General features: G+C 42.0%; 1 protein-coding gene across 4 annotated transcripts in view; it reads left to right on the plus strand.

Annotated features, from left to right (window-relative positions):
- paqr8.L (progestin and adipoQ receptor family member VIII L homeolog) overlaps window positions 1-26,637 on the plus strand; it is a 39,783-nt gene that overhangs the window by 5,042 nt on the left and 8,104 nt on the right. The window contains exons 1-2 of one of the 4 annotated variants that reach the window (XM_041562059.1): window positions 2,824-2,950; window positions 6,739-6,838. The gene's annotated coding sequence lies outside the window, so the exon portion shown is untranslated. 4 annotated transcript variants of the gene reach the window in all.

A 26,637-nucleotide genomic window follows, 5' to 3' on the forward strand; every position in this document is an offset into this window, starting at 1 on the left:
CCAGACAAAGGTGGGAAATGAAGATGAATATGTGTTCACAAAGCACCAATGGCAGGGAATGATCCACAAGAGATGCACAGTCCAGAATGTTGTGTGATCCTTAGAGCTTACAGTCTGTCCTTCCAACACATGAATGTGATGGGGCCCTTAGATTGTAAGCTCCCCTGGACTTATTTGAAAGAGGTATTATCTGTTTTATGAATATAACTAAAGAATAATTAGTTGTACTTCCAGAGAGGTTTGTCCTATGGATATTATATGATTTGTATCCATAAAATATTTCTCTCAGTCTGTGTCGGTGCCTGTAGAAAACAAACATTTGCAAACAAAGGATTCTATTGTGTCACTGGCACAATAATAGGATTCTTTCGCTGAACTGAAGAATACTGTATTACATTTTTACAGCCAATGGATAATAACAGAATTTATACAATCTTAATGCATTTTGTCATATCCAAGAACTGTTTTGGAGGAGTCAAGATAGGATCTGATGCTCAGGGTCTCATACAGTGTTGGGGGCCCAAAAACATACTCTTGCACAAGAGGGAAAGTAAATTGAAGAACAACCCTAGATGAAGGGTGGTACTTCTGAAATGTGGCAGTTGACAAGTTGAAACAAGGGTTGTGCCGATCCCTGTAGCACCAGGTCTACAGGAAGGCTAGGGTGTGCTGGGGAGTCTTGGTTGAGACCCATAAAAGTGGTAAGAGCGGAAGAGACAGGAGGTATAATGCGGTAAGATGGAGACAGTAGGGCAAAGTGGCACAGGTGATGGGCAAGTGACGTGCGAATTTATTCGCCAAGCATGGATTAGTGGCGAACCTCCGGATTCAGCCGATGGCAAATTTCTGCATTCAGCCCAACGGCGAAACTGCCGCCAAAATTCACTGTGGGAAGACTAGCTGAGACAAAAAAATTGACGCACGTCAAAATTATTCGGACACCCATTGACTTTAATGAATTTGGACAAAAGAGTCGTATAAAATTGCCGCGCTTCAAAATAATATACCGCCCATTGACTTCAATGTGCTTCTCAAATTTTTTACCGTTCCACATTTCTCAGCGAAACGGGACAGATTCGCCCATCACTACTGGTGGCACATTATAGCTTCATAGCGCCTGCCATCATTGGGGTGGCAGTTGGCAATGTTGGACTGGGGTGTCCATCTTGGGGCCCCCCACCACAGCCATCAGAGCTTCCAAATCCCCTGCGAGAGCCACCAACCCCTCCTGCGGCACATCACGTACCTTACTGTGTACTCCTTGTGGATACAATTGAGCAGGGGTAGAAGGCCACAATCGGTGCCTGCAGTTTCCAGCCAGAAGAAGAAGCAGACTTGGGTTGGCGGTCATCCATGTGTTTTCCAAGTGTCCCACTGGCCAAGTCCAACCCTGGAAGTTGAGACTCCTGTCAGAGGATTTATAGCAATAGGGGCAATGACAAATGTGTTGGTCAAATTTGTGGACTTGAAAGAAAACAGGGCTTGTTGGTGAATGGGAGAAGTCTGGGTGTATCATGGGCATGTTTGGGTGTGATAGAGTGGATCAGGATGGGAATGATGAAACATGTTAAATAGGGGAGCATTTGTTTTTAGTTGCCAGGACCTACCATCCAGGGCTAAAAAGTCAGTTTCCCCCACGGGATGGGGGGGGCTGCTAACTAATTAGTATAGGATCCATGATCTGCTTAGAACGCTTTGCAAAAGATTTCAGGTTTGAGCTCTTTATTTTATTTCTGATCGGCTCATTGCCATTGTGTACTATTCAGTGTTGCTATATCTGTTGTCTGTAAAAAGAAATATATATATTTTTCTTTTTTTTTTTTTTTTGAGCTATAGGGTTTCTTAGGAGGGCCAAGAGAAAAGAGACATTTTCCATGGCGCTCCAAACTTCCTTATCATCAGGCTGTAATCTATATACACAGCTGGAAGGGACGGGGCACCACGTGAAGTCCCATTGTCACACGCTGTTGTATTGTCTCTACAGAATGTCTCTTCTGAGTCTACTAATATAGCATCTCCTATTGTTCACTGCAGATCAGAATACATGGAATATTATGTAGTAGAAAGCATTCCTGTACATCGCTGTTGCTCTATTATCCTTGTCTCCAGAAAGGAAGCTAATTATGGCATCCTAATTAGAAACATTTCCTCCCATCCTTCCTATGTCTGTTTTCTGTCTTCACTGTTGGTATTCACATGGGTATTAAGCATTATTGTTACCAGGCTAGCCTACAGACAAAGGAGGACTTGGACTGGCCTGTAAGGGTACCAGGCAATCTACCGGCATGCCCAGGCCCAACTCTTTATTATTTATTTAACTCCTGTAACATCTTCTATATTTTGTCGTGTCTATACAGGATGATACTTTAAGTATGATGTAGAGAGTGATATTCTGAGACAATGTGCAATTGGGTTTCATTTTTTATTATTGGTGTTTTTTGAGTTATTTAGCTTTTTATTCAGCAGCTCTCCAGTGTGCAGTTTCAGCAGTCTGGTTGCTAGGATCCGAATTCCCCTAGCAACCATGCACTGATTTGATTAAGAGACTGGAATATGAATAGGGGCCTGTATAGTAAGATGAGGAATAAAAAGTAGCAATAACAATACATTTGTAGCCTTACAGAGCATTTGTTTTTTAGATGGGGTCATTTGAAAGCTTGAAAGAGTCAGAAAAAGAAGGCAAATAGTTCAAAAACTATAAAAAAAAGTATTGAAAAGTTGCTTAGAACTAGCCATTCTATAACATACTAAAAGTTTATCCCTTTAAGATTTCTACTTGATGTCCTTGCAGAGGATCACGCTTCAGGATGCAGAACGTTGCTCCCTTCCTGAACTCACTCTGCTTGGCTCAGAACTCTACACAATGTGGTTTATTAACCCATTCACCAACAGATGCTAGTAACCAGGCAGTATTGACAGCTAAAAGGAGAACTAAAGCCTAACTAAAGAAGTAGGTGGAAATGTTGTACATGATGTTTTGTGCTTCTGTACCAGCCCAAGGCAACCACAGCCCTTTAGCAGTAAAGATCTGTGTCTCCAAAGATGCCCCAGTAGCTCCCCATCTTCTTTTCTGCTGATTCACTGCACACGCTCTGTGCTGCTGTCACTTACTGAGCTTAGGGACCCACTCACAATATACAGTACACATAGAATAGAAATGTCACAATATAAGGCTGATTAGTAATTAATACACATAATTACTACATGGCAGCACAGAAACCAGTGCAATTAGCATCAGAATTGAATAATCAGCAAACCTGTAGCATCAGCTTATATTACAGCCAGGGAAGCTCATTTTCTGCTGGATAATTAGTGACGAGCCCTAAGCTTAGCTTCTCAACAGCCAATCAGAGCCCACTGAGCATGTGAGTGTCACAGACACTTTCCAAGATGGTGACCCCCTGTGACAAGTTTGAAGTCCTGGATCATTGCTGCTATTGACAAGCTGAAACTTTAGCCTCGGGCAATAAGTTCACTATATAAAATATGCCATTTTTAGCCACATTCATTTTTAAGATTCAGTTCTCCATTAAAAAGATATGTGCCCAATCTGCCCAAAACCATGCATACTATCTCACACCCGAAATCAGGCACTGGTGTATAAAGAAGAATCCGCGCACTCATATGGGCTGATTTACTAAAACTCAACCAAACTCCATTCCATGAACTGAACTCATTCATCCATTATTTTTCTTAATATAAATCAGAGCGACAAAATGGAGCGCCCATTCATATCAAGTTTCCATTGAGAATTAACTACTTTTTTGGATTACGAAAAACTTTTTTGGATTTGGACGAAAACTCTTGACTTTTTCGGATTATCCGGCGCAGATCACGATGTCAAGAAACAATTCAGGGGCATCTGTCATTGACTTCTACATGACCTCGACAGGTTTGAGATGGTGTCGTTTCCGATTTGGATTTTTAGCAGCGTTGGGGTATGATAAATCTCAAAAAAATAGTTTTTTTTTACCCCTAAAAAAACTCAACCATAAAAAATCGAGGTTTAATAAATGAGCCCCATTGTGTATTATACCTGAAATGTATCTGCTACTAAACACCACCAAGTTCCCCTCAGCAAGGTGCATCGGCAGATGAAATTTCGAAACACAACAGATTCGCTGTGATCCAATCTCCATCCAAAAACCCACTACTGACCCGGAGTACATACAGTATGTACCAAAGTGCTTAGGAATTATGGTCATATGTGTCTATATATAGTGACTATAATGGCAGTATAATAAGAAATAATAACACAGCAGCCTCACTGGCTAAGGACATGTATATATTCATCCTCAGCGTTCATCAGTATTCTGTACAACCTCTGTCCAGGACTGAGTTTGGTAACACAAAGGTGTTAAATCAGCATTCATGTGCTCTGTATTATAAATTTAGCATTGTCTGCCAAAACCTGTCAGATTTAATCCACACTGGAAGAAACACACAGATCTCTCCTGATTTGTGCTATTCATCTGCAACTGCTATTTCCATGCTGTTTCCATGGATAGTGTTGGCTATGCAGTGCCATCTATTTGCTACAGGGTTACAGCCATTGTGCATTCAGGGTCCCACTGGCAACGTGCCATTCCTGTCAATCAAACTCAATAGGGGTATATTTATCAAAGAGTGAAGTAAGGGATCGACACAGTCCGCTAGAGTGAAATTCCACCACTCTCCATTCATTTAATTGGGATTTTGAAAGTCGTATTTATCAAATGATGAACTTTCACTTTCACCCATTGATAAATACTCTTTTAAGAATTCCACAGAAATGAATGGAGAGTGGCGGAATTTCACTCTAGAAGACTGCGGCGTTCTCTAACTTCACTCTTTGATAAATATACCCCAATGTCTGGTTGCCCTACACCCCCCACTATCCCTCTCCTGTTTGCGTCTGTTACAGTCCTGAGAGTATCAGACAAATGACTGTATTGTGTTACTGTATCTCTGCTACTGATGTGATACATTGAGTGACTGTAAGACTGTTGGCCATGTAGATAGATTACTGTGCAGGGAGCTGTATTGTGTCACTGCAATTCTGATACTGATGTGATACATGGAGAGAGTTGCAGCCTGTGTGTATCCCTGATACTGATGTGATACATGGAGAGGTCTGTGTGGATCCCTGATACTAATGTGATATATGGAGTGAGTCTGTGTGTATCTCTGATACTGGTGTGATACATGGAGAGAGTTGCAGCCTTTGTGTATCTCTGATACTGATGTGATATTTGGAGTGAGTTCCCTGATACTCAGGGCCGCCATCAGGGGGGGACAGGGGGGACAAGCGTACCGGGCCCGGGCATGAAGGGGGGCCCGGCAGCGCTGCATTTTTTGAAGATCCGGGCCCCCCTTACGAGCGCCCGAGCCGTACGTCTTGCCTCTTGCGTGCCGAATGCAGAAGTGCCGAAAAGCCGAAGCCGATGCGCCGAAAAGACCCGAAGTCACGGAAAAAGCCGAAGTCACGAAGCGCCGAAAAGACCCGAAGTCATGAAAACAGCCGAAGCCAAAGTCCTGAAGCAGCGCAAAGACCCGAAGTCACGAAAACAGCCGAAATTGAAGTCCTGAAGCGGTGAAAAGACCCGAAGTCACGAAAGGAGGCGAAGTTGAAGTACTGAAGCCATGAGTTCAATTCTACTGAACACCAGTTTGTGGTTTTTGTTTTTTTTAATCCCCTGACCACCAATGTATTATTTTAATATTCTATAGGCCCCTGCCACCAATCTTTTTTTTAAAACTTTTTTTTCGGGGCCCCAATTTTTTTTTTAACTCGTAAGGGGCCCCTTGCCACCATTGTTTTTTTTAAAAAAAAAAATTAATTTTCTTTTTGGTGGCCCCAAATTTTTTTAACTTGTAAGGGGGCCCCTGCCACCAGTTTTTTTTTTCAAAAAAAAATTATTTTTTTTCAAATTTTTTTTTCGGGCCCCAATTTGTTTTTAACTTATAAGGGGGCCCCTGCCGCCAATGTTTTTTTTTTTTCAAAAAAATTTTTTTTGGGGCCCCAATTTGTTTTTAACTTATAAGGGGGCCCCTGCCGCCAATGTTTTTTTTTTTTCAAAAAAAAATTATTTTTTTTTCACATTTTTTTTTGGGGCCCCAATTTGTTTTTAACTAATAAGGGGGCCCCTGCCACCAATGTTTGTTTATTTTTTAGGTTTTTTTACATTTTTTTTTGTTGGGGCCCCAAGTTTTTTTTTAACTTATAAGGGGGCCCCTGCCACCAATGTTTTTTTAAGGGGGCCCTGACCATCAATAGCTTTTTACAACTTGTGTGGGTGGGGGGGTTACTTTTTTAGCGCTGATGTCTGTGTGGTCTTTTAACTGCGATGTGGAGTGGGCGGGATATGGGGTGGAGCTTGGTCGTCAGTGTGGGCGGGGCCCAGGGGGCCCCAAAAATTTTGTTGTACGGGGCCCCGTGATTTCTAATGGCGGCCCTGCTGATACTGATATGATACATGGAGAGAGTCTGTGTGTATCTCTGATACTGATGTAATAAATGGAGAGAGTTGCAGTTTGTGTGTATCACTAATACTGATGTGATATGTGGAGTGAGTTCCCTGATACTGATGTGATACATGGAGAGAGTTGCAGCCAGTGGGCCCTGTGGGTATCAGGCGAGTAACTAAGCTGTATTGTGTCACTGTATCTGTGCTACTGATGTGGCTCCTCTGTGCTTGTTCTCTCCTCCCACCTCCTCTCACTTCTCATAAACACACCCTGTTTGTGATCCCTCTCCAGCCGAATGTTCAGAACCGTGTTGTGCAATGCGAGCGGCACTTTAAGAAGAAGCAGCCCCAGGAGGATCTCACCCAGTGATAAAGGGGATACACTGAGCAAGGTACAGTACTTTTATATCACTTTAACACCCTGGAATGTGGATGGCACAGAGGAAGGAGACAGCAACGTGAATCTCCTCTTGCTCTTCAGCTATGCTTGTTATTTAGAATTCTTTTGCCTAAGCTTTTATTGTACTCGTCAGCTGTAGGTGCTCTTAGAGGAAGAACTCATAGGAACAACCAGTAAGATGGTGTAGAGATGCAGCTGAAAGCTGCTGCAGAGCCTCTTTGACACTGGAGCTTCTCGTTGAGCTTTCTGTTGTATCTATAAAGCTTTTCAGCAGCTTAGGTCTGTGCATCAGCCACCTCCCAATAACTGACTTGCCCTGGCAAAGAGCTTTCCCAGCATCACAAAAACCGTACAGTGGGTGTGCGACTTAGCTGTCTAGTCAGCTGCCTGTCACATTGTAGTTTTGAACTTTATTCAGAAATGCTTTATTGTACCAGACACCTGTAGAATTCAGCACCGGCAAAGAAGAGGGTTGGGGGCTTGGAATGCTCAGTACAGATGTTGGATAATACTTTGCATAATGATTTTTGAAATATGTACACCATACAAAGGTTGGATTGCAGTTAGGGTTGCCACCTGGCCAGCTGGTATTTTACTGGCCTGGCCGGTAAAAAATGGTAAAAAGTCGGTATTTTTTTCCAGAAAAGGTGGCAACCCTAATTGCAGTTGGGGTGTATGACTTGTGCAGGAAATATTTAAGAGATTATGGGTTAGTTATTGCAGAATTACAGAGGTTGGAATGCAGTTGGATGTATGAATTATGCAGGAGAAATACTAGGGTCTGAGGGTGAGTTAAAACTCAATGCAGAAATTGAGTTGCAGTTGGGGTGTATGACTTGTGCAGAAGACATTTACGGGCTGAGGGTCAGTCATTGCTCAGTACAGAGGTTGGGAGATATAGAGGGGACTGAGGGTGAGTTAAAACTCAGTACAGAATTTAAGTTGCAGCTGGGTTGTATGACTTGTGTAGGAGATATACAGGGGCTGAGGTCAGTTATTGCTCAGTACAGAGGTTCACTTGCAGTTGGGTGTATGATTTATGTAGGAGATATAGAGAGCACTAAGGGTGAGTTAATGCTCAGTACAGAGGTTGAGTTGCAGTTGGGTGTATGTCTTGTGTAGGAGATATACAGGGCACTGAGGGTCAGTTATTGCTCAGTATTGAGGTTGAGTTGCAGTTCGGTGTATGTCTTGTGTAGGAGATAAACAGGGGCTGAGGGTCAGTTATTGGTCAGTACGGAAGTTGAGTTGCAGTTGGCTGTAGAACTCATGCAGGAGAAATATTGGGGACTGAGGGTGAGTTAATGCTCAGTACAGAGTACAGAGTTGAGTTACAGTTGGGAGTATGATTTGTCCAGGAGATATATAGGAGACTGAGGGTCAGTTAATTGTCAGTACAGAATTTAAGTTGCAGTTGGGTGCAGGAGATATTTTGAGGACTGATGGTGAGTTATTGCAAAGGTTGGGTTGCAGATGGGGCTTATAGAAGAGAAGACATTTAGGGGACTGAATGACTGTTATTTTAAAGCCAGTACTGATTATGGGTCATGCTGGGGTGTTTGACTTGGTCAAGAAGAGATATAAGGGGCAATTTAGAAACACTGGGCAAAAGTGCAAGAACACTAAGGGCTGCAAATGCTTTCCTGTCAGTGTTCATTCAAGCACCACTTCTTTCCCATTCTGGCTCTCAGGGGGTGCTCTTCTATATTCCTCCTATGTGCCACCCGTCTCTGGCCCCTCATGAATACATTGCTGCTTTTTGCAATGTAATGCACTGCTAATGCTCTGTGTTGGTCAGATCATCGACAGGGGCATGGTACCAGTTTTATGGAGCATCTAAAAAACGCTGTCTGTGCTAAACATGGGGACACTGCTTTGCCCCTATAGAACCCAGCACAGTAAGCCTGTAGGACCAGTCAGACAAAAATAATTTTTAAGACTGTTTTTCTCAAAAAAAACTGCAAAAAAGGTCAGGGGAGTGCCCTTTATATCCTCTGTTTCTGTAAACATTACAATAGTGTTATGATTCCCATGCACAGAAACCAAAGAGCTGTGGTCTTAGAAACCAGAATGTGGCTTGAACGCCTGACTTGGGAGGTGGCAGGGGAGACAAGTAGAAGTTATTTAAAAGCCACAAGTGTCCATAGAAACCCAATGTTGGTTGAAATCTAGCAAGCAGGAGAAGGGACTCCTCTTTAGCACAGCAAATCATTCAAAACCGCAAAAAGAAAGCCTTTCAGTCTAATATTTGGTTACCACTAACTAGAGCGTTTAAAAACCTTCAAACAGACGTGTGACATATTCCAAAGTTCTTATTTTATTGGTTTTTTTTTCTTTTTAAATGATACACCCTTTTATTCTTATTGGTGTAACATTTTTTAATGCTTGCCAGGGGGGAGTTTATTTTATGGTGGGCATATGAATGTGTCAACTTACTCTATGGTTTCAGAATCAGGGAAATAGTCACATAGGACTCCTATTCTGATCCTTTAACTTAATGGCTTATTTATTATTAAGCATATTATTATTATTATTATTATTATTATGAATTTATTTATTTATTGAGCACAAACATATTCTCCATTTGGGTGTATTTACCACTGCGACAGTGCTGGAGTGCTAAGAGGTAGGGGCAGCAGTTGGGTTAAAATTCCATTGCAGAGTGCAGCATCTGCCTCAGGGGCCTGTATGTCCTAAATGAACCCTAAGTTTGGGGCCTGTTTGGGGACAACCATCTCCCGCCCACATGGTGAAAGGAGCTGCATGCAGAAATGGATCCAACTTTTTTCTTTCCTCTGTGCAAATAAAAAACGTTGGCCTGTAGGAGCCATGTGCAAATCTTCTAGGGGCAAGGAGCAAAATGGAGCAGGTCATCTGTTTTTTGCACTATGTGCCTTGCCCTGGTGCTTATTTTTGTGCCACATGCACACTAAAGCTGGCCATAGACGACAAAGATTTGATCGTACGAATCTCCGATTCGGACAGGTTACAAAATTTCTCTCGGCTACTGATAATATCTCTGCATGTATTTTGTGATCTGACAATATCAGTGGGAGACTGTCACCAGCTTTTCTCGGACACATCTTTCACACGATTGCTGTTAAGGGGCAGAACATCATCCAATCTGTTCTTTTACTACTTTTTTTGATCTGAATGGGTAGTTGCAGGTCGGGAGATGGCACTGAACGATCGTTTGTCCAATATGTAGGTAAATCTGCATGTCTGTGGCCAGCTTAAGGTCAATTTAACCTTCCTGTATTCCTTCACACTTAACCTACCTGTATTCACATTTACATCACTTTTACTGAAGAGGCCTGAGATAAACGTAACTAGGAACACGCTGCATCCAATGAATGCTCCCTAGCCTGTGTATCATTTACTGTGGGTAGAAGTAGGAGCCAATGTCGGACTGGAACACCAGGGGCCCCCCAAAAATCGTAGACCAGGGGCCCACTCTCAGTACTAATATTCTTCCTCTCCTCACTCAACCTCTATTCCCCTAGTCTCTTTTCCTTACACACGATAATCTGTTATTCCATCTATTTAGCCTCTTTGTTCTCATAGAAATAGGGAATGGCCATGATGATAAGCCAAAGTTTAGCAGCATGAGGGCCCACTGACACCTGGGCCCACCGGGAGTTTTCCTGGTATCCCGGTGGGCCAGTCCAACACTGGTAGGAGCTGTGTATTAGGTAGTGTCAAGAACGCCGCCGGCTTCACTCCCAAAATGGCGGCACCCATGGCCGCAACGTGGGTGCCGCCGCATTGACGCTGACGCGGTGACATCACCAGTGGTGCCAAATTTGTAAATAAAAGGGCGCGCTGGCCATCTAGTCGCTGCCCAATTATTGGATTTGCTTATTAGTGTTCCTGGGTGCTTTATTATTGGTATTCCTGGATTTTGATTCCTGCCTGGACTTTTGATTCTGTTCCATTCTGCCTGCCATTGAACCCTTGCCTGGACTTTTAACCCTTGTCTGTACAACTTGATCTTTGACCCTAAAAGACTTCCTCCTTGGTCCTGACTCCCCCACTGGGAGTGGATAGGCCCCCTGACAGGTAGGCCACAGCCAGATTCTAAGATTAGCACTCAAATGGCATAAATCATTGGCACTTCCCTCTTGGAGCCATTTTCTGAGGCTGCCTTTAGCATCCCGTGTCAGGGTGTAAAATAGAACCCAAGCTGCGACTGGGTGTGCTGGATGCAACATGTAAATATGTGACATTATATGACATTTCCTATTTCCAACAATGGAGAAGTGGCATATGAAGCTATCTTCTCAGAATATGCAAAGGATATTTTTGTACTGGCTTCTCCCTATCAGCAGTATTCCTTTTAATTTCCCTTTTCAGAATAATTATCACTAAAAATGGGAAGCAAATCATGTAGCACAGATACAGATCTAAAAGTTCAGACAATAAAAAATATCTATAACCCCACTTATCAGATAATTGTTACTACTGCAACACCCAGAGGAGACAGAGAATTACTGTATGCATTAACAAGGGCAAAGTCTGCCCTATCCCATGTGCCCATAACAGATTGCTTTCATAAAGCTCACCATACACATAAAGATCTGCTTGTTTGGCAAGGCCACCTAATGAGCGGATATTTGCCATATACATTCTGGGCCACCACTTTGGGCTGATGGTTACCAGATCATAATGTAGGCTTATTCAGACCCTTTAGGAGAGGATCACATCAATGCTCCAATGCAGTCCTCATCCGACTGGATTTTCAAGCCTGCCGGATAAGATGTGTGCCCAGTTTTTGGCCAGATATCTGTCAGGTTATGCCCATACAGGAGCATCTGTCTGTGTGTGGGATAGCTTTGTTCTAACTGCACTAGACCAATAACCAGATAACAGCTGATTTGGTCCCTTATGTTCTACCATTTTCCCTTGTGTTCTGGGTAACTAGAAGCTAAAAATATCAAAAAAGATGGCAGCACTTAAGATTTTTTATTTTCCTATGTAAAAAAAAAAACCTTTAGCAGTGTTTTTATACAAACTGGCTTTAGGATAATACAGATGGACATTTGCACTTCGACACCAGCTCAAGAATTGGCACAGTTTTCCATTTTTTTCACCCACAATACTTTAAGTCCAGCCTTGGTACAATATAAGGTATTTTTAAACGTGCCGGTATCACTTTGATTACAAAGTGTGAAATGGAAATGCACATTGAGGCTAGAGTTACAGGTAGGGGAAAGCATAATGTTTACAGGCAATGGTATAGTGTAGCAGTCAAGTCAAAGCTGAAATAGGAAACACAGAGGCTTATTGCTTTCCAAACTATTTCAGCAGTGAAAAGAAATGCAATGAAAATACACTGGGATGACGAGAAGCCAAATGCACCTGAATTTATAATGTGGCACTATATAAAGGAACTCACATATACAAATGTATCCCTCAATCATTAGAGAAATATATAGAGTACTAGCAGTACTAAGTGCCTACCTGCCAGTTCTATATTGATAAAAAAAGTTCTATGGTATCTCTCTCTACAGGCTATGACTGTCCCCATATCTATAGAAAGGCCTGGCAGGGCTGCATCTTGAATGTGTATTGCCAATTTGTTCTCTAGTTCACGAAAAGAAAATCCAGAGAAGAGGCTGTTGATGGGTTCTTCTCAGGTGTGTTTACATTACAGTAGGTGCCTGTAGGATCTATTTATACAAATAAGTACATGGCCCCACAATAGTTTGTCTGGGAACTGATTCCCTATATATATTCAGAGGGCCCAGGGGTATTCTGTATAATTAGAAGGCAGGAAGGTTTCTTATTCAGTGATGGAAAGGGGAATTTACAGTGAGGTAAGTAGCCCATAGATTTTGTAGCATGTACTGGAGACACACACACTCACATTCTCAGAAGCATACGGGCAGGCTGTCTTTGTGTAATGAGGGCGGGTCTGTCACCATCCTGTCTTACGTTCTAAATCTTGCCTTACAGTCATCATCTTGCTCTACTCTATCAATGTCCTACTATCTTAGCCTTGCCCTGCTGTCTCCATCTTGAGTTACTCTATGTCCTACTGTCTCAGTCTTGCCCTACTGTTTCCATCTTCCCCTATTCTCCTTCTGTCTCAGCCTTGTCCTACTATCTCTATGTTCCCTGTCTTCATCTTCCCCTACTATCTTAATGTCCTACTGTCTCAGCCTTGTCCTACTGTCTCAATGTTCTCTGTCTCCATCTTCCCCTACTATCTTAATGTCCTACTGTCTCAGCCTGGTCCTACTGTCTCAATGTTCCCTTACTGTCTCCATCTTCCCCTACTATCTTAATGTCCTACTTTCTCAGCCTGGTCCTACTGTCTCAATATTCCCTCACTGTCTCCATCCTCCCCTACTATCTTAAAGAGATACCAACACCAGAAAATAACCTTTTTTTAGATCTATCATATCATTGCCTTTGAATGCGATATTTAATTTTGCCATAAATGTATTTGCATGATGCTTTTACATTACCTTTCTTACCTCTATGTTCCTCTATGAGGGGGCTGCCATATTTGTGCAGCAGAAGTCCGTTAGCATTAGAAACTCTGACAGGTTAAGAAGAGACAGTCAGGTTTAGGAACTTCAAGTAACAATTACTTACAAAAGCAGAATTATCAGCAAAAAAATGGCTAGCATGACCTATAGGTAGCTTTTAATGTAGATTAATATTTTGAAAAGAAAAATGTCATACTGTCTCAATCCCCCCCCCCTCATTTATCTGTCTTCACCTGCTCTCTCAATGTTGCCCTGCTGTCTGTCTTGCCCTAGTGTATCCATCTTGCCCTGCTGTATCAGTCTTATCTTACTGTTACCTAGGGTTGCCACCTTTTCTGGAAAAAAATATCAGCCTTCCTATATATTTATCTTTTTTCCCTATTAATAACATTGGGATCAACCATCATTTTTAACCCTACTGTCACCGTCTTTCCCTTCTGACAATATCTTGCTTTGCTGTTGCCATCTTTTTCTCCAATCACTATCTTGCACTACTTTCTTTATTTTCCCCTAAGATAACTCACTATCTTGCCTTTGCTGTCTCTATCTTTCCCCCACTACACCTTTTATCCCACACTATTTCCTATGTACATCTATCCTAGGGGCACCAATATTGCTGGGGCCCAATACAGTTGCCATGGGATTGGAAGAGACACCACAGGCAATAAAAGCAATGGGACACCCAGTTGCTACTGTGCCTAGAGCCCCAATCCATCCCTGAAAGCTGTGAGTGTGTTGACTTAACCCATCTCAGCTCTGCATGTGTTAAATTACCTACAATTCCCAATTTTGTAAAAAATATTTAACCTTACAATGAATTTTTAAGAGGGGCTGAATAGAAAGCAATAATAAACTGAAGCCTCAACATCAGTCATTCTGGGGTTTTTTTTGTTGTCAGGGTCACTGACCCATGACAACCAGATTCAATTTTTAATTTTGGTTGGAAAGATTCAGAACACACTATATAATAAAAAATGAAGAGCAGCTGAAAGGTTACTAAGGACAGGCCCATGACTACACAGTAAAAGTTTAATATTGAGCTAAACTTGCCCTGTTTTCTTTAGTTGCCATGGTCTTGGAGGTATAAACACAAATTCGTTCAATGTGACTCATTTGATGGCGACTTTACTGGTTGAGCAATATCCGCCTAAACTGCCGTTGGTTTGCTCAACTGGGAATGTGCAACAGTGCAATACTTCCTTTTCTAAAGGGATATTGTTTATCACCTCCGCAAACAGAGAAATAGCAGGAGACGACCTTGTTGTGCACTGTGGCAGCTCCCACCATGAAATGTGACTTTGGTTCTCTATAGACAATACACAAATCCTTCCCTGGAAACATTCGTTTATGTGCTTTGTGTATAGTGAATGGTTTACAGACTATGGCTCACTTTATGGCAACCAGCAAACAGATCCTAAAGATATTGTGTGATTCTCAGAAAGGTCTGACAGATTATGTACGTCTATGTTATTCTGTCACCATAGTAACACTAGCCTGACAGGAAGCTGCAAGGGTTTGTGGGAGATTGTACTTGAGGCAAAGTAAAACACATATACAAATGCTAATCCTTAGCTTGTGTGTCTGTCAGGCCGGTGTCACGCAATGTTCATTACTAGTTAAAGTACCAACAATTATGTATCCATGGCAACCAATCAGCAATTCACTTTTCTAGTCTTCAGCAGTTGTTTTGTAAACATTTCTGGGAACTTAGGCTTAGGGAACTCCTTGACAAGACAGATTTTTATAACAGTCCTAGAATCTCACGAGAGCTAGAAGTTCTATGTTATATCCCCCCGTGCCCCTACATTCTCCCTGTAATGATATTTTAGTGCACTTGGCACAGATTAAATGACTGAATTCTAGTGTCTTATATTAGTGCTCTGTTATACAGATAGCTAGAATCTCAGCTGCCATAAAGCAGGACAGGACTGCTGCTTACAATGGGGATCAGATAGGATCTGTGCAGCCACTGGGACAGAATGTTCTGTTATACAGATAGCTAGAATCTCAGCTGCCTTAATGCAAGACAGGATCTGTAAAACTTCTGGGATATAATTTTGTGTTGTGAAGATAACTAGAATGGGTATTATTCTTTTCCTCTACTTTACAAATTACAACACCTAGATTGCAAGCCATTTAGATGAGTATTTCATATTTGGAGCACCAAGGCTTCATTTGGGAACCTAAATATCCCAGTTGCTTTCTTTGAATTTCACTTGATGCATTTATCAAGCACAACAGGCAAGTAAATGCAGGAATGGGCATGAGTCAGATGGAAAGTCCCAATATAGGCTTCTCTTCTCCATTCTCACTGTTTGGGGAACCTCAGATGACTATGATGATTATGGCTTTATGTCATGTGTTTGGCAGCGGGTTGAATTGAGGATGAGGCTGTTACACGTCAATTTCATTAGTGGGTCCAAGTACATAAAAACACAGGTTGTCAAGGCAGGTGTGGTCCCTCCATTGGAGCCAAACAACTCACTCGTCCATTTGAATGCCATAGACTGCATCGTGGCAGTAAAGCAAATTCTGCACAGTTTCATGAGTCCCTGGTAACTTTTTTCATGAGATCATTGTGCTAATCCCATCCAGCTATTCCAACCTCAGTAGCATCAAGCTCAGCAAAGCCTCCATTGGCGATATCTAAAGGCAGAAGGCAAACAAAAAGTCATCTTTAGAGGATTATTGGTTAAATATTTACTACATTCCGCATTTTGGCTCCTTTCTGCAGGGAACATTATGTTTTATTTATATGAAATCCTAGCAACCCTTATGTACTGTACCAAGCTATGCCGAGCACTGGCAAACATATTGAACAGCTAGATATACAACTAACCCTGCCTGTATCTGCTGTATGCACACTAAGTACAAGCAAGGGAGATGCAGAATGGTTCTGGTCATTCAAGTAACTTGATACCAAAATAACTTTGTTCATTAATCTTCTGGCTTTTTTGGATTCGGATTCTGTGCGGCCATATATTATTATATATGGCTTGGTCATGGGTTGGATGGTCTGATTGAAACTCAGCGAATCTGAATCTTGCTGATTAAGGCCAAATTTTACCCAATTCCGAAACCAAATCCCGGATTCGGTGCACCCCTACTTTATACTCGATTACGCCTGCATGCACCCCTGTTTGGTGGAGACTTTCACCGAAACTGCTGAGTTGGACCAGCCTACCACAAGATTGGTGAGTCCTGGCCCTATCCTAGGAGAACTTCCATCAGCACAGGCCTATTTGCACTAGCCTAGTAGAGGATTGTGGGGCTCTGGCCCTAGTTGGCCATAGCCTAGGAAATTTTCCATAAGTTCATCCAGCCCAAAACATATATAACCAAAACTGCATGATTGAGCTGCCTATGTATAACCAATACTGCAGGGTCGGACTTGCCTACCAGAGGATTGGTAGGCCCTGGCTCTAGTTGGACCTAACCTAGGAAAATTTCCATTAGGAAATCCAGCGCTGGCCTACATGAGGATTGGCAGTCCTTCGCCCTATCCTCCGAGAATTTTCACCAGTCCATCCAACCAGGGTCAGACTGGAGCACTGGGGGCCCACCTAGGCTGCAACACCAAGGGCCCTCCTAGCAGGCCCCGAGGCACCCTTCCAACTAGCAAACTTCCCTGCACATGCATGACCACTGGCGCAGCATTTTATCTGTTTCTTAAGAGGGAGAGATCTGAGCCCACCTGGCTTTTTCCCGGTGTCCTGCTGGCCCAGTCCGAACCTGCATCTAGCCCATGCTTATTTAAGACATGTATAACATATGCTACTAATTTTATCTAATTGATGTGAGAGTGGTCCCAGGGTGCAGGTTCTCTGGTGGGGGTCCATGAAGCTGCAAAACTTTACTGTATGCTTTATATGGTGTCTAATGTATATTTTTCCTTCCTATTGATCATTCAATCAGGCTTATAATAATCACATCAGATGATCTGGTCTCTGTTTATGTGTGGGCCACTTGAGTGAGCAACCAGATTGGTTTATCAAAAAGATAAATTTGCTTCCTCTCCTCCCTGCCTCTTCTCAGAAGCGAGCCAACAAGCTCTGATTAAATGAGCGTAATAACTGTTTGTTTTGTATAGTAATGCCGGATGATCGCAGGGCCGAGACACTCAAGTGCCTTTCCAATCAATTACATCAGTGGTTCTACAAGCCTAAAAACACTCTCCTCGCTGCTTTTGAGTAAATAATTCATTTTATTGTTCTGAGACTTGTAGAGAATTGGTGACCTAGAAGAATCCGATGCTGCAAAAGGTTACCAGGGAGCGATAGGAATGGGCATTCAGGGCCACATCGGTGGACATAACGTCCCTCTTCACTGGTCACTGCACCTGATACATTTGAATTAAAAGGGACCTTTTGGACACAGGAGAGGTGACAGAAGGGCCTTTTGTCACCCAGAAGGGTGTCACTACTCCTGCACCCAATAGGTTGTTTTTCATTCAATAATAGTAGGTCCACCTGCTCCATATACACCCAGTAGGTACAGCAACTTTTCATTCAGTAGGATAAGAAGTGGTGAGAATGTTCCTTAAAGTCGTTGTTCCCCTTTAAATGAACTGTTTGGTGTAGAGAGTGATATTCTGAGACAATGTGCAATTGGTTTTAATTTTTTATTATTTGTGTTTTTTAGTTATTTAGCTTTTTATTCAGCACCTCTCCAGTTTGCAATTTCAGAAAGCTGGTTGCTAGGGTCCAAATAACCCTAGCAACCATGCACTGATTTGAATAAGAGACTGGAATATGAATAGGAGAGGCCTGAATAGAAAGAGGAGTAATAAAAATACATTTGTAGCTTTACGGAGCATTTGTATTTTAGATGGGGTCAGTGACCCTCATTTGCAAACAGGAACGAGTCAAAAGGGAAAAGCAATTAATTCAAAACTACAAAAAAATAAATAATGAAAAGCATATCTAGAAGTTAAAGGGGTACTGTCATAGGAAAACATGTTTTTTTTCAAAACGCATCAGTTAATAGTGCTGCTCCAGCAGAATTCTACACTGAAATCTAATTCAGTTCATTATCACAAAATAAATCACTTAAACTTTGCTTTCCTTCTGGCTCTCGAAATAAGCGCCGGGCCCAATCTACAATAAGATGAAATACCTAAACATTTTGCTGCACTTTGTAGGGAGTGTGAGCTCGTCCCCTTCTCCCTCTACTTCATTGGCTTTGGCCACGATGGTAAATTAGGGTGTTTCTCATTAAACATTTACTCGCAGATCTGAGTCACATGGAATCTTTTTTGTTTATTGTGGCCCTGACTCTTTCCAGTATATCGTGTCCATGTCAGCCCCAGAGCCCAAGGTGTTGGGGGGCAATTCATTTTATTCCATAGTGGAGTCATGGTGCTGCCCCTCTCCATTGCTAAAGAGAGTGTAGGAATATATTTTTTAAAACAGGCCATTTTGTAGGATTGACTGTCAAGATAGACATCACCATGTAAGCGAAGATAAGTCCAGAACATCACATGACCAGCAGCCTTTATTTGACAAATTAATAACAAATTATTAAAGGTTATTTTACTATAAAAATCACATTTTTAGATGGAAAAAAACCCTAACATTTTTGTGGAATTTATTAAACCCCGAGGATGTTAAAAGTCTGAATAAAAAAGTACTCCAACTCAGACCTGACGAGTTCATGCAGAAGAATATATGGCACCGCTCGCACACCCTGGCCTTCTTAAAATAATGCCACGGTGATGGAGGGATCGGCTCCCTCCCAGATGGACAATTCCAAAGGATTCACTGGCACTCAAGGCTAGTTCAAGCAGGGACAGACCCTTTTGATGTTTTCAGACAGAAATCTAAAAAAATTGTACGATTCAAATTTTTTCATGTTTTTTTCGAGCTTTTTCCCGCGTAGGAAATATTCGGCAAATTGTATCGATACATAAGAGGAAAAAAACCTGTGCAGATTTGGTCAGAGTAGCTTTCAGAAAATAATTTGATGTTTTCAGATTTTGATAAATATCCCCCCAAAAGTGGCAATAGTTCCCCAAAAGTGACTCAATTCTCGAACCTAAAAGTCAATCTTTATGAGTTGTAGATGACGACATGAGCTGTGTCCAGGTGGAAATGTTAAAACCTGAGTCCTTACATGTACAGGTATGGGACCTATTATCCAAGACCTGGGGTTTTCTGGATATCTAATTTGCATCTTCATACCTTAAAGGGGTTGTTCACCTTCCAAACCCTTTTTTCAATTTAGTTGTTTTTAGATTGTTCCCTAGAAATAATGACTTTTTCCAATTACTTTCCATTATTTATTTTTTACGTTTTTTCCAAAATCTAAGTTTAAAGTTGAATGTTCCAGTCTCTGGTGTTTTGAGTCTGACAGCTCAGTAATTCAGGTGCAGATTCTGAACTGTTACAATTTTGCAACATTTAGTTTATACATTTCTCAGCAGCATCTCTGGAGTATTAGCAACAATTGTATCAATTCTAACAGCTGCCTGTAATGAAACCCAGAGATTCTGCTCAGCAGGGACAAAGATAAGAAATGTATCAACTAAGGGTAGGGACACACTGGGCGATTTGGGGAGATTTAGTCGCCTGGCGACTAATCGCAGCGACTTTTCTCCCCGAATGCTTCCCCTCTCTCTGCGCCTGGCTAAAATGAAAAATCGCCTGCGCTAATGACACGCAGCGATTCGTTTTCCGAAGTCGCCCGAAGTTGCCTCACGAGGAAACTTCGGGCGACTTCGGAAAACGAATCGCCGCGTGTGATTAGCGCAGGCAATTTTTCATTTTAGCCAGGCTCAGAGAGAGGGGAAGCATTCGGGGAAGATTGGTCGTGGAAAGTCGCGGCGATTAGTCGCCAGGCGACTAAATCTCCCCAAATCGCCCAGTGTGTCCCAGCCCTAAATGTATCAATTTAGAACAGTTTACAGGATCGGCGACCCCCCCTCCCAGAGCTGCTTCAGAAGGAGAGAAATGACACTTTATACTTCAATATTAGAAAAACCGTGACACATAGAAAATAGAAAGTCATTGGAAAAAGTCGTTATTTCTGGTGATCTATCTGATAACAACTAGTTGTTTGAAGGTGAACAACCCCTTTAAGTCTACTAGAAAATCATATAAACATTAAATAAACCCAATAGGCTGGTTTTGCCTCCATTAAGGATTAATTATATCTTAGTTGGGATCAAGTACAAGCTACTGTTTTATTATTACTGAGAAAAAGGAAATTTTTTTTAAACATTTGGATTATTTGGATAAAATGGAATCTATGGGAGACAGTCTTTCTGTAATTTGGAGCTTTCTGGATAAGGGATCCCATACCTGTACTTTAACCCCAAATAGCAGTCATAGGTTAAAGGGATCCTGTCATCGGAAAACATGTTTTTTTCAAAACGCATCAGTTAATAGTGCTGCTCCGGCAGAATTCTGCACTGAAATCCATTTCTCAAAAGAGCAAACAGATTTTTTTATATTCAATTTTGAAATCTGACATGGGGCTAGACATTTTGTCAATTTCCCAGCTGCCCCCAGTCATGTGACTTGTGCCTGCACTTTAGTAGAGAAATGCTTTCTGGCAGGCTGCTGTTTTTCCTTCTCAATGTAACTGAATGTGTCTCAGTGGGACATGGGTTTTTACTATTGAGTGTTGTTCTTAGATCTACCAGGCAGCTGTTATCTTGTGTAAAGCTGGCCATAGACGCAAAGATCTGATCGTACGAATCGAGGATTCGTACGATTTTCGAACCGTGTGTGGAGAGTCCCGACATTTTTCGTCCAGGGGAGATCGGTCGTTTGGTCGATCGGACAGGTTAGAAAATTTCTGTCGGCTGCGGGTAATATCTCTGCGTGTATTGCCGATCGTACGATTTTCAGTGGGAGACTGTCACTAGCTTTGGTTGGACATAGATATCGTACGATTGCTGTCAGGGGCAGAACATTGCTGATCTGTTCTTTAACTAATCTGACTGGTAAGACTTTGATCTGAATGGTTAGTGGCGGGTCGGGAGATGGGAAAGTCCGATCGTACGATGATTCGTACGATCGGATCTTTGCATCTATGGCCAGCTTTAGGAAACTGTTATCTGGTTACCTTCCCATTGTAATGTTGTTAGGCACTCCAACTTGCAGTACAGCAGTAAAGAGTGACTGAAGTTTATCAGAGCACAAGTCACATGACTGGGGGCAGCTGGGAAATTGACAATATGTCTAGCCCCATGTCAGATTTCAAAATTGAATATAAAAAAATCTGTTTGCTCTTTTGAGAAATGGATTTCAGTGCAAAATTCTGCTGGAGCAGCGCTATTAACTGATTCATTTTGAAAAAAATGTTTTTTCCCATGACAGTATCCCTTTAAAGCGAGAAAGCTACAGAAAGAAACAAGAATTCCCAGAAGGTGTCGCTGATATCATAGTAACAGTTCATTTTAGGATCAACTTCTCCTTTAAACAGGGTTATTTAAAGGGGAACGTCATCCAGATAGATTTTTGCACAATGAAAGGAAATGTCACTCTTCTACATTGTGAGAAACTTCCATTCAATACTCAATTTCATTCATTGTTTATGTGTAATTGTTATTGAAAGTGTCCTGGCGACTGTAGAGACAACGCAACAGACAAGGTAGACTAATGGCCAGAGGCACTGCAGCAACTTTTAGCATGTTATAGAATGGCTCATTCTAAGCATCTTTTCAATTGGTCTTCATTATTTATTTATTTATTTTTATAATTGTTGATTTATTTTCCTACTTTTTCCAGCTTTCAAGTCACTGACCCCCATCTAAAAAACAAATGCTCTGTAAGGCTACACATTGAGGGGGTTATTAACTAAACCTCAAATTTATCAACTTTAAAAAGCTCAGGCTTTTTGGGGTAAAACTCAATATTTTTTTTACAGAATCCGAAAATCCACCATCTCAGACCTGCCGAGATAATACCTGAAGTTAATAGTGAAGTTCCGCCACTAGAGTGAAATTCCGCCACTCTCCATTTATTTCTATGGGATTTTTATAGGCATATTTATCAAAGGGTGAACTTTCTCTTTCACCCATTGATAAATACGCCTTTCAAAATCCCATAGAAATTAATTGAGAGCTGCGGAATTTCACTCTAGTGGCGGAACTTCACTCTTTGATAAATTTACCCCAACATTGTGTACAAGTCAATGGCAGAGGCCCCTATCCTAATTGAAAGTTATCATGGTCTGTACTAGATGTAGCCCGAAAATCCAATCTTTTTGGGCAAAAAACATTACCATTCATGGAAAAGTCTGAAAAAATCATACAATACAATTTTTTCTGTTTTTTCCCCTGAACTGATTAATTGAAGCTTTTTAAATAATAAATAAGGTCAAATTGAGTATGGGAGTTTGGTAGTGTTTTTTTTATTAAAATAATGAGATAAAATCGGATTTTAGTAAATAACCCCCTTATTAACTTAATATTTCTATTCAGGCCTCTCCTATTCATATTCCTGTTTCTTAATCGAATCAATGCATAGTTGATAGGGTAATTTGGACCCTAGCAATGAGACTGCTGAAATTGCAAACTGGAGAGTTGCTGAATAAAAAGCTAAATAACTCAAAAACCACAAATAATTAAAATTTTCAAATTGTCTCAGAATTTCACTCTCTATGCCATATTAAAAGTGAACTCAAAGTTGAACAACCCCTTTAAACTGAGATTTTCTCTATAAGGTGAAAAGAGACTGCACAAAAGCACAAAAGCAAAGGGCAGAGTGAGGGGCGCAGGACAGAGATCTCAGGAGTGTAGCGCTGATCTTTCAGGAGTAGTTCCCCTTTGTGCCCTTGTGTCCTCTGTTATTGTTCTTGCACAAATCCCCTTGTTCCCCTGTAAATATTAAAATGACATCATCTCGTTGCCCAGCACCGGTTCTGTTTTCGACCAGCACAAGAACTGCTTGTTCCACACACAAAGAAATCACTATTTCTCTTCTCTCGATAGGATGAAAAGACCTAAACCATATCAGCGGGGGGGGGGGGGGGAAGGACACTTGAGTTTATGTTTAACGGCATTTCTCTCTTATTTATACCCTGGGTACCCCTGGAACTATAGCAGGGTGACTGTTACCCCAATGTTTCTATATATCTGTAACCTTGTTATGAGCTAAGGGGGCCCAGCCTGAAGGTCAGTTAGGGGGAGATTTGGGGTGAGTGTTTATTTGTACCCTGGGTACCCCTGGAACTATAGCAGGGTGACTGTTACCCCAATGTTTCTATATATCTGTAACCTTGTTATGAGCTAAGGGGGCCCAGCCTGAAGGTCAGTTAGGGGGAGATTTGGGGTGAGTGCTTATTTGTACCCCGGGTACCCCTGGAACTATAGCAGGGTGACTGTTACCCCAATGTTTCTATATATCTGTAACCTTGTTATGAGCTAAGGGGGCCCAGCCTGAAGGTCAGTTAAGGGGAGATTTGGGGTGAGTGTTTATTTGTACCCCTGGAATTCAGTGCATATGCAGAGGGCAGGTAATGGGGGTTAGTATCTTTAGCACTGGACATACATATAAGTCACAGACATAACCTTTAATATGGTATATATTATTCTCCCTTAATATGTTTTTTCTGCCCCCAGAGCTCAGAGCGGTTACAGTGCAATGGAGAAGCAAATCATTGGTTGGCTGGTGACGCTGGTATTTGTAGTTCAGCATCTGCCTGAGAGAGTTAAAGGCTGGCAGTTCCCTTAGAGAAATGACTGATTTTAGCTAATGAAGTTGTGCCATTAGCCCTACTGCCAGGCCCTTTTACATTCCCCTGCAGCGAGACCTATAATTATTTTTTCCGGTTCCCCGGTGCGCTAGCAAACTTTTCCATTGACTCCCTGTGATTACAGGTTCCACTTGAGCAATTTCACCCGCATAACCACTTATTAAATTTGGTATTTTAGCTTCTGAGTATATGATAAATATAAACAGTGGATAAGAAAAGGCAGCGAGCGTTTGTTAGAAATTGAAGATATTCATCTATTTATAAAGGGCAATTATTAGGTGGAAGGGGATTTGTATCTTGGGTTGCACTTTTTTTATTTATTCTACTAAAATGCTCAGAACTAATCCAATAGGTTAGGCCGAGGATACTGTGTATTATGGCCAAACCAATCATTAGAGCATTAGAGAACAGGCCCACCCGAGAGGGGCCCAGAATCTTCCTAGGAGGCCTTGTCTGATGGAGAGATTTGGAAAGAACTGCAGAAGAAGAGTAACTGCAGAGGAAGAGTAACTGCAGAGGAAGAGTAACTGCAGAGGAAGAGTAACTGCAGAGGAAGAGTAACTGCAGAGGAAGAGTAACTGCAGAGGAAGAGTAACTGCAGAGGAAGAGAAACTGCAGTGGAAGAGAAACTGCAGAGGAAGAGTAACTGCAGAGGAAGAGCTAATACAGAGGAAGAGTTAATACAGAGGAAGAGTAACTGCAGAGGAAGAGTAACTGCAGAGGAAGAGTTAATACAGAGGAAGAGTTAATACAGAGGAAGAATAACTGCAGAGGAAGAGTAACTGCAGAGGAAGAGTAACTGCAGAGGAAGCAGACCCTGCGGTTGCATGGGGGGCCCTGACTACTGGGTCTGCTTTCTCTATAGCTAAAAATAATAACCCCCTGGCCGCTCTTTTACCTGCAGCAGGGAAGGGGGGCTCGAGGGGGGTGCTGGTGGCTGGGAAACTCCAGCAGGGAGTAGGCAGATGGGGGCAGGGAGTAGGTAGCCATAGGGCATGGAGTGGGCAGACACAGGGTGAGGAGCGGGTGGACAGGAGGGAGGTTTTGCGCAAGGGGCCCAACTTACTCTAGTTACACCACTGTCTTGTTATGAGTAAGTGGGGTCCCAGCCAAATTTTGGGTCTCAATGTGGGGCTTGATTAAAAAAAAAAGTCCAGAAACCACTGCATTAGAGGAACCAACTCAGGGGCTCATAATATTGTTCAGTGGGAGTGAAGGATACTTTTGATAGTTTAATACTCCTACATAAAATTCCCATGATGCACAGTTAATAAATAATCATTGAATTAATCTGATAGGTTAATACTTAGCTATGGGTCTATATTTGTCACTTCAGTGTTGAGAATATACAAATTTAAAAAAACTATGCCCCCTCAAAAAAACATTTTTTCAAGAAGACGCAGGGTGGATAGACCAGGGAGCGGGGTCGGACCCGTTGGGCTCCCAGCTCTTGTCGACCCCGCTGGCCCAGATCCTGTGGTTCTACTTCTTGCCGCAAATGGCTTAAAGAAGGGCCCAGGGCCCGAAGAACACAGTGCGCACATTGCTGATATTGTTTGGCTCGTCTCCCACCATATACGCACCGAATATTGAACGAAAATTAGTACCACTTTAAAAGTGGACAGATTTCGACTAATGGAGTAACCCATGGCAACCAATCACATTTTTACTTAGCAGATGCCTGAAGAAGGTTGATCCCTGATTGGTTCCTATTGGTGACTGCACGGGTGTAGGTTTTAGACAATGAGCCCGTGCTAAAGTTTAGGTAAAGATCATTGTGAGTGCAGGTAAAGTCTTTTTCAGTTGGTTGTGGATCCAGCCGGTGATGGGATAAATAAGCAGAAGAGAAGAAATGTTTAAGTTCAGGGTAAACAGTTTGTGCACAGAGCCCTGGGGACCAACACCTCTCAGGGGCAACTGCTTTAATAATGGAGTCGGGTTTCCCATGGGAGTCACTGGCTGTGATGTCTTAACCCCTTAATGGCAAGATCCACTCCCTGCTTTACAGTACTGATGCTCCTCATACTATAACAGTGCCCCAATCTATTATTTATACTTGCTATATGTGAAGGCAAACTGTCATCACATAATCACCCCATCCTTTTACTATCACACCATTTAAGGTTTTTGCACCAATATAGTGCAATATGTCGAAGTCTGAATGTTAAATTCTAGTATTGACTGCATCAATTGACTTTAATTGGGTTACAGGAGACTCTGACAAAGCAAATGTGCTTAATGCATTCTATTCCTTGGTATCTACAAATAAAGGAACCAGTGTTACAAAACTTACATTGTAGTAGTATAGAAGGCTTATCTCAATCATATTGGCAATGGGTGACATAGAATAGTGTACCTAAATATTAAATCAAATTTAATGTGAACAGTGTGGGTCACAAAACTTGATTAATCATGGCTTTGCAGAAGGAGGGCCCGATGTAATTGTACAATATGTGGGTCACTGGGGGGGATGGGCTTTTGAGGGATTGAAAAGGCTTTGGGAGACTGTTGGCAGGACATAATGGTGAGTGGCCTAAGTAGATTACCATGTCTCTGCCGGGCATTTTTTCCCCGTTGAGGTCCCATTCTACTAGTG

The sequence above is a fragment of the Xenopus laevis genome, chromosome 5L, assembly GCF_017654675.1.
Source record: "Xenopus laevis strain J_2021 chromosome 5L, Xenopus_laevis_v10.1, whole genome shotgun sequence".
NCBI classification, from domain to species: Eukaryota; Metazoa; Chordata; class Amphibia; order Anura; family Pipidae; genus Xenopus; species Xenopus laevis.